This window comes from Meles meles, chromosome 1 (genome assembly GCF_922984935.1).
Source record: "Meles meles chromosome 1, mMelMel3.1 paternal haplotype, whole genome shotgun sequence".
Classification (NCBI taxonomy): domain Eukaryota; kingdom Metazoa; phylum Chordata; class Mammalia; order Carnivora; family Mustelidae; genus Meles; species Meles meles.
Genome location: NC_060066.1, coordinates 139,512,143 through 139,522,094, shown reverse-complemented (window position 1 = coordinate 139,522,094; position 9,952 = coordinate 139,512,143).

Sequence of the window (9,952 nt, the reverse complement as noted above, 5' to 3'; positions counted from 1 at the left end):
AGCCAAGGTATACATGTCCAAATCAAACCCAGAACTACTACCTGCTACAGTCAGCTCCTTGCACACACTGCTAGGAAAAATGTTCTTCTCATCTTCAAAAAAGCATACCTTTTCTTTTCACGTTATTCAGCAGGCCCCCAAATTACACTGGATTGTTTCCCAAGAAAGGCAGAGAAGGAAGGATAAATTCTTAGGCCTAAATTTAGATCTGAATTTACAAGGAACACCTTTTAATTAAGCATGACATTTGACACAATCAATTTTGAAGTTACCTGCACACCTTCACACCTATAAAAATTGTTGTAAATCCTCAGTGCAACTTAACAGACAGCATCCGGCATGCACAGCAGCCTCCCTATGACAGACACATCCAGGAGAGAAGATTTTGTTGCTTTTTTTAAAGAATGTGGATACGGTTTGTTTTCTTATTTTTTTTTAACCTTTCCATAAAATGCTCTAAATCCTTCCATGTTAAGCACACAAGTACATTATCAATCTTCCTATATTTTTTTGACCTTGCAGAGATTTTGCCACCCATTGCTACAATAAAATTTATCCACCCACTAGAAGAGATAGATAAAAATAAAGGTGACAAAAAAAATTTTTAAAGGTGATAAGACATATTTATGGGAAATGTTAGAAGTCATCAAATGTAGTGCTCCACTTATAAAAACATATGTAATTTAATATTATAAGCTTAAGATAACTTAAATGTAAAACTTGTTTTTCCATTTTTTTATCAATATCTTGATAATAGAATATGCATTTAAAATAAATACACGAGAATGAAAAGTGCAGCATGGGAATACAGTCAATCTAAAAAATATAATGAAGAAATATACAGAGGAAAACTAAGAATATAGCTTCCATTTGCTAAGCTCTGGTAACATAATTCAAGATTCTGAAGATCATGTATATGAAAACAAGTCTATCAAAACTCTCTTATAAAATAGGCAGGGCAAGGCAACTATGCCTTAAGAGTAAAAACCGGATAAAACTGGGGTGTCTGGAAGGCTTAGTCAGTACAGCATATGCAACATAGGTACTGCCTCTTGATCACAGGGTTGTGAGTTCAAGCCCCATGCTGGGTACAGAGATTAAAAATAAAATCTTCACAATAAAAATACAATCTTCACAATAAAAATAAAATGGATAAAGCTTTTTTTTCCATATAAGGAAATAATACCTATTTTTAAGTCAGCATAGTATTTCCTCTTCATGTCTTTGCCTGTGTGCAAAGTAACATAAATTTAATTAATGGAATTTAATCATATAAGTGTTGCTCTTCAGATATTCACCTTAAGAGGTCACCTTCATTCCAACAGTCCTGTCACTGCTCAGAGCATATTCTGCCATTACTCTGAGAAATGCTTTAGAGACAGTTTACAAAAATCCAAGAAAACAGATTACTACTGTGTAATAGTCAAGAAGTCAAATCTTTTAGTTTAAAAAACTTAAATTATTTTATATACTTTGAATACCTTTCCAAATTATTCACCCTTTGGTCCTGAATGACTCAATGGTTTCCAAAACACCAAATCATCTTGTAGAGAATGACGACGTACCACATTCAAGGATTTCAGAGTAATGTTGCACAGTTTCCGACAGCAATTCCCAAACACGAGTGATGAAATTGTTTGAATGCTGATACCAGACTTCAGTGGAATAAGAATACAACCATGAAAGTTACAGCTTTGACAAGATCACATTTCTTATGATCAACTCTTCACATGGATACACAGGTACTTAAGGAGCTAATGTATTAAAAAGCACTAAAAAACTCAGTAAATGGTAGCTATCACCATTATAGTGTATAATGAAGGAGTTTCAGCAATGGCAACTATTACCTCTCTATGGGATTGAAAAGACCAAATAATAATGAACAGGCCTCAGTGCACTGTCCATATGGATGAATACAGTTTTGGGGATTTTATGTCACAATATAAAAGAGCTAACTCTTATCTTTGGCTAGAGGAATGCCTCCAACCTATCCACTGGTTTGTCTGTTGACTGTTATAATTCCCCATAACTGTCATATCATTTAAAGCTTTCCATCAGTAGAAGTATCTTGTGTTTCCTTGATACCTTCAGCATGTAGTCCTTAAATTCTGTTTCTATATAGTTTGAGTCACTTATTTGGAGATCATGCTACCAGGTCAGACTGTATCATTTTTTGACAAAAGTCACTGCAAAACTATGATGGCAGATATAGCGTGTTTCTGAGTAAGTTAGTGAGTAGTTACTGTGGTGCTCCATGAAATCTCTTTGTCAGAGCTGATTTACCCATCCCCCAGCTACCAGGGCATGGGCGGGGGGCTGTAGAATTTAAGTCAATGGTAAAGATTCCAGTAAGAAATGCTAACACCCTCCTACTTCAGGTCCTGGAAGTTTGGAAAATCAGTGGCTCATACCAAGTAAATTAGAAATTCCAGAATTGCTGTAATTTGAAAAAAAAAAAAAGGAATTGCAAAGATCATAGGAGATATGCTAGAATGGATATACCACTTAAATCTAGAAAATCCCCATCCAATGATGTCCAAGGAACGGCCCAAAGTACACTCCATTTACCAAAGTTACTGGTATGGAATGTGCTAGGCAAAGAGGCACCAGCATTATTGAGCAGTTTAGTAGTGCGCTCCATAGGCCAAGGTTAGTGGCAGGAGATACTGTTAGAAGAACAGAGATTCCAGAAGCCTGGAATAAAAGAACTTATAACACTCAACCATCCAAAGGAAAATGAGTCCAAATATTGTGATGAATGGTTACACTGGAGTGACATCCAGGACACCTCAACCTCCAGAGAGATATGGAGAAGATTACTGGAACACAGTGTTTACAGGGGCAAAAAGGTGAGCAGGCAACAAAGATATTGCTTAATTTATGCAACAAAGGATAGATAATCTGGAAACCAAGAGCAGCCACCCTGGAAAAAAATCACAATTTCTCATCTAACCTGAGCCTGTTCTCAAATCCAGAACCTCTTGGCTAAGAGATAGGCCAAGCCCCTGTGAGGATGAACCCAGCAACACCATATCAAACATATTCAGTAGTAATTCTCCAGTCTTTCCCTAATAAATGTATGGCTGTTTCCTTGGATAGCCATGCAATGGAAAAAGGAGAATACTCAGACCTTTGGAGAACTGCTGGGCTTAGGGTCTAAAAGACACTGATATCCAGGGACCCAAAGCACCATCATGGTTTTTTTCTTAGAGTGAGGACATAAGGAAGCACTTTAATAATATGGAGTTGTAGCCAAGCTCTGGCTCATGTTGGGTTTACTCAGTCCACTGGATACTTCAACCCAGTGGTGATCATTTTCTGGACTCCAAATGTATAACTGGACTGGGAATACGTTGTAGTTGGCAGAACCCACATTTTGACTCCTTGACCTGTGAGGTAAGAGCTATCCTAAGACAGAAAACGATGCAAAAGCCTCAGAAACTGCCCCCCACGTCTAGCCAAGGTAGTAAGTCAAAACATCACATCCTGATGGGAACGACATTAGTACCATGCCAAAGATTTAAAGAATATAAAAATAATGGTTCCCTTGTATCTCCATTTAATTCACCTATCTGGCCTCTAAAAAATCCAAAGGATCACAGTGCAGAATAGTAAAGGGCTACAAACATAACCAAGTAGTAGCCATAACTGCTGTGCCAAATGCGGTATCTTTGCTAGCACAGATAGCAAAACACAGCCTTGGGCCCTTGGTATGAGGCTACTGAACTTGGGAATGCATTCCTTTCCATTCCTATAAAAAGAAGATCAAAAGTAGTTCCCATTCTCATGGGACTGACAACAATATACATTTATAGATAGTATTGCCCTAGGACTACATTAACTCTCTGTCCCCATGTAATAATCTAGTCCAATGGGACCCAAATTGTCTAGACCAGTAGTTCTCAACCAGGGGAAATTTTGCTCCAAAGAAAACATCTGGTAATGTACGAAAACATTTTTGCGTGACACAGCTAAGGGAGGCAGTAAGTATGGCTACTGTCCTCTTGTACATGGAGGCAAGGGATGCTGCTGAACATCTTAAAATGCACAGGACAGCCCTCCCACAAGAGACTACATGCCCGGGGCGGCAGAAGCAAAGATATGCCATCTGCAGCAGAGAAATATGCACCACTTAAAAAGCAACTCCCATCATGTTACAGGGCTCTGATAGGGACATCAAACAACCATGCAACCAAAGCTTCCCATCATGAGTTAATGACAAAAATTAGGTTGAGAAGGCACAGCAGCAATCCAAAGTAAGACTGAAGCCATACAATCAGCATTGGAAATAAGGAGGGCCAGAAGTCACAAGTAAGCTGCATCAACAGGTAAGTCACACCCTGCCAGTTTTCCACCAGTATTGCATGGATATCTCTCACCCACTTCTCAGCTATAGCTGTATGGAATGGGGAGGGGTTACTTAGGACTATCAGATGGGGGAAAAAAAATACTGAATTTGAGTCATAGGTTGGTCACCTCAGTATGTGAATAAAAGTCAAAAACAGATTTCTGTCCTACATTCCCCCACTCAGGAGTGATCATGACAGTAAGAAGGTAAAGTCCTCCCACTGGATAGAGCTCCAGGTAGTGTATTTTGTCATTTAGTTCCTGTGACAAGACTGGTAGCCCAGGATAAAAACATACATAGACCCAAAGGCAACAGAGAAGGTCCTGGCTATTTTTTTCAGGGAGCTCAAGGGTGGGGAAAAGGATTGGAGGATTGGAAACATGGAAGTCTAAGGACAAGACATGTGGATGGATACATGACAGTATCCATCAAAGTATGGATACTGTGTGGCACAAAGTATAAAGATTTTTCTATTTCATGTTAATTGTCACCAGAGGGCTTTACCACAGAAGAGTTACTAAATAACCACAGGTGGTAGTACTCAGCCAGTTGATGTCATTTCCCACACTAGTACTAGCATAGTTCATTAATGAAGTAAATAGGGTGGAAGGGATGAATGATATACATGGGCCCAACAGTATGGGCTTCCACTTACCAGGGGTCATCTAGTTATCACCACTGCTCTATGTTCAACCTAGCAGCAACAGAGATCAATGCTAAGCCGCTGATATGGCACCATCACTTGAGGTCAAATATCCCCATAATGGCAAGATGACTAGCTGAGAAGTCTTGCACCCCTGAAGGAGAGATTCACCTCATATGGGATCAATGCTGGAAACAACTTGTTATCATGGCCTGAGCCAGCACTAATATCTAAGCATTTAGGCAGTACTTGATTCACTAACGTGAGTTCCCACAAAACACTGCATCAAACCAAGGCACCCACTTTACAGTAAAGGTGTAGCAGTGGACACATAACTGTGGGATCCATATACCACATTATCCAGAGCCACTGCCTGATAAGGCAGTGGGATGGCCTCTTAAAGATGCAACTAAAGGGATTCCTCTTCCATCTATTACATAGAAAGCTGGAGAGAACATCACTACTACCTAAACAAAAAGAAAAAAACCAGATAAAATACAAAACTATAACTTTTCTTGAACCTACAAGAGCTTAAAAAAAAGAAAAAATCGTGACAACCAAGAAGCTGGCAATATAAAGAAAAGCCTTTGTAAGGTAACTAACACACAATTGCCAGCTCCCTTGTGGCAGAGTATAGAAGGAGAGGTTCAAGGCACCAAGCAAGAATGTAAGAAATTTTTAACAAATTGTTAGACTGAGTGTACACAAGTGTGAGTGTATAGAATTACTAATCTCTGGAGAAACAAAGAGTTCACATGGCTCTTCTCTGACTGCTGTTGTACATAAAACAGATCAAGGGCAGGAAAGAAGACCAAAGCTTCCTGCAGTGGTAGTAGAAAAGGACAGGAATAACTGCCACGGCAAGAAAGACATAAAGCCCTGCCCCATCCTACTTCCTTACAGGACAAACCTTTAAGCTCTTGGGATAAGCAGCCTCCAGGACTCAGGGATACAAGGCCTACCTAAGACCAAAGACAAATCAGTATATAAGAGAACCTTCTCAGCTACCACCACCAGGCTAGCAAGTTCTAAGAACTAGCAAAAAACAATCTACCACCATTAAAAGATAAATATGAAGATGGAGAGACACTGGTTCACAGCAAAAGCCAAAAGCCAAGAGTAGAGTGTGATGATTGACAACAAACTTTCAGTGAACATAAAAATGGCCCTAGAAGAATTTGAGGACATATGTTAAACCCAGCTCAACTTGATTATATTAACTTACCCCAGCACCACAAACACAAACTAATGGACAAGAAGATACGTCTATCATTATGAGAGGTGTGCAGATTTCTAGGTATAAATAATACTTACCTTGGTCTCTGCTAGTCTACATATGATGCCCAACATCCAATCAAAAATTACAAAACACACTAAAAGCAAGGGGAGAGGAATGCACTATAAGGGGATAAAGAAATCAACAGAATCAGACCCTCAGGGCACCTGTGTGGTTCAGTGGGTTAAGCCTCTGTCTTCAGTTCAACTCATGATGCCAGGGTCCTGGAATGGAGCCCCACATTGGGCTCTCTGCTTGGCAGAGAGCCTGCTTCCCCCTCTCTCTCTGCCTGCCTCTCTGCCTACTTGTGATCTGTCAAATAAATAAAATAAAAATCTTAAAAAAAAAACCCAGAATCAGGCCCATATGTTAGAACTATCATAGAACTATCAGACTAGGATTAATATAGGAAAATCTTTGATAGAAAAGGAGGACAACATGCATATGGCAAATTTCAGCAGAATTGGAAGCTGTAAGAAAAATAGAAATGTTGTAAAAATAAAAATCTGGTATTAGAGATGAAATAAGCCTTCCACAGACTCATCAACAGAATCAACACACCCAAGGAAATAATCCGTGGACTTAAGGATAGGTCAACAGATATTACCCAAAAATCAAAGGAAAAAGCATGAATAAAACAGAACATCTAAAGATTTGTGGAACAATAACAAGTGACCTAACATACTGGAATGGGAGAATAAAACAACCTAGAGAAATATTTGAAAAGATGACAGCCAAGAATTTTCTTAAAATCATAAAAGATGGCAAACCATAAATCAAAAAAACTCAGAAAAGCCCCAAAAAGCATGAACACTAAAACAGTCTCTTCACTCACACTCACACACACAGACAGGCACACACTTCCAACCACATCATATTCAAACTGTTGAAAACCAAAGAAAAAGAGGATATTTGGAAAGCAAAAGAAAGCTGGAGGAGGGGTGCCTGGGTGGCTCCGTGGGTTAAAGCCTCTGCCTTCAGCTCAGGTCATGATCCCAGGGTCCTGGGATTGAGCTCCGCATCGGGCTCTCTGCTCCCTGGAGAGCCTGCTTCCTCCTCTCTCTCTCTCTCTCTCTCTCTGCCTGCCTCCCTGCCTACTTGTGATCTCTGTCTGTCAAATAAATAAATAAATAAAATCTTTAAAGAAAAAAAAAGAAAGCTGGAGGAAAAAAAGACCTAATATATTGAGAAAAAAGATATTAAATATACCATACTTTTTATCATAAACTATACAATCCAGATGTCAACAGAGTAACATCTTTAAAATGCTGAAAAGGCAAAATAACAACAACAACAACCTATTTCCTCAGAATCCTACACACAGTGAAAATATCTTTCTAACAAAAGCTGATGGCTCAGGTCAGTTAAGAGTCCAACTCTTGGTTTCAGCTTAGGTCATGATTTTATGGGGTGTTGGATCCAGCCCCATGTTGCTCTCCCCACTCATCCAGGAGTCTCTCTCTCTGCTCCTCCCCCCACTCGTGTGCACACTCTCTCAAATCTTTTAAGATTTTATTTATTTATTTGACAGAGAGAGTGAGATAACAAGTAGTCAGAGAGAGAGAGGGAAGCAGGCTCCCCGCTGAGTAAAGAGCCCAATGCGGGGCTCCATCTTAGGACCCTGATATTATGACCTGAGCCAAAGGCGGAGACTTAACCCACTGAGCCACCCAGGCACCACACACTCTCTCAAATCTTAAAAAAAAAAAAAAAAGGCTGAGGGAATTCATTACCAGCAGACCTGCACTGTAAGAAATGTCCTATTCCTTATTACTGAAAAACTAAAAAAAAAGTCAGAAATTTGAATCCACATAATGAAATTACATCTCTAGATATGATTAAAGTAATGGTAAATGTAAAAGATTTTTCTCTTTAGCTTTAAAAGATAACTTTCTAAATTTAAAATACTAGGAGTGAATTGAAAGTTTACAGTGCAGTATATGTAAAAGTAAAATACAGGACAAAAATTATGCAGAAAATTGCAATGAAAGAGGGACAAATTAGGAGTATGGTATTGTAAAGTTTTCATACAATATGTGTATTGGTATAATATTTCAAGACAGAATGTGATTATTTAAATATGTAGGGGCGGCAGGGAGATAGGGGAAACAGGTGAAAGCGATCAAGAGTATGCTTGTCTTGTTGACCACTGACTAATGTATAAAACTGTTGAATCACTATATTATACACCTGAAACTAATATAACACTTTATGTGAATTATACTTGAATAAAAATTAATCAAAAGACAGGCTGAAGTGGCTATACTAACACTGAAGAGTGCAAAACAAGGAATATTATAAGGGATTAACAAAGACATTAAATGATAAAAGGGTCAATTTACTAAGAAAGAAAAACATTGTTTTTCTAGATATTTACATACCTAACAGCTGAGCTTTAAAATACATAAACAGAGCACCTGGGTGGCTCCGTTGGTTGAGCGACTGCCTTCGCCTCAGGTCATGATCCCAGAGTCCCGTGATCAAGTCCCGTATTGGGCTCCCAGTTCCAAAGGGAATCTGCTTCTCCCTCTGACCTTCTCCCCTTTCATGCTCTCTCACTGTCTCTCTCTCAAATAAATAAATAAAACCTTTTAAATAAATAAATTAAATACATAAGCTTAAATTAAAGACATTAAATTAAATACATAAGCAAAAACTGACAGAGGTAAAAGGACAGTCAAATCCACAATTATAGACAGGGACTCCAACACCAGTGACTTCAACAGTAATTAAAAGAACAAAAACAGTATTGCATGGAGCACTGGGTGTGGTGCATGAACAATGAATTTTGGATCACTGAAAAAAAAATTTAATTTAATTTAATTTAAAAAATCCAAACAAACAGAAACTCAGTAAGCATACTGGAGTTAGGAACAATACTATTTACCAACATTATATTATTGATACCCAACACCAACAGAATACATGTTCTTTTAAGTGCACATGGATCATTCACCAAAAAGTATTCCAAGCTATAAATCACACCCCACCCCCTGAATATGAAACAACTGGAAGGACATCAAGTACGTTCTCTGGCAATGACAGAATTAAACTAGAAATCAAAATCAGACATATACCTAAAAATTCCCCTCAAATATTTGGAAATTAAACAATGTACTTCTTAATAACCCACTGGTCAAAGGGAAAAATCCAAAGAGTAATAAGAAAATATTAAGTAAATGAAAAAAAAAAAACAACATAGACGCTTTGTGAGATGCAGCAAAAAGGCATAAAGAGAAAGGTATAGTATTAAATGCTTTCATTAGGGGAAAAAAAAGGAGGAGGGGTCTCAAATCAATGATCTAAGCTCCTATCATAAGAAAGAAGAAAAAGAAGTACAAATTAAACACAAAGCAAGCAGGAGAAAAATAAGAGCAGAAACCCATAAATTTGAAAATGGAAAAAAAAAGCCAAAAAAAGAAAAAAAAGGAAACACAAAGCTAATTTCTTGGAAAGACAGGTAATAGTGATAAAACTCCCACCAAACAAATTCAGAAAAAATGGAAGAAGATGAAAATTACCAATATCAGAAATAGAAGAGAGGATATCACTACAGATCATACAGTCATAGGAGAGTAAGTGAGTATTACAAAAAAAAACTTATGGCCATTTATTTGGCCAAAAAAAGATGAAACAGAGCCCTTAAGACACAAATGACCAAAGCTTACTCAAAAAAGAAATAGAT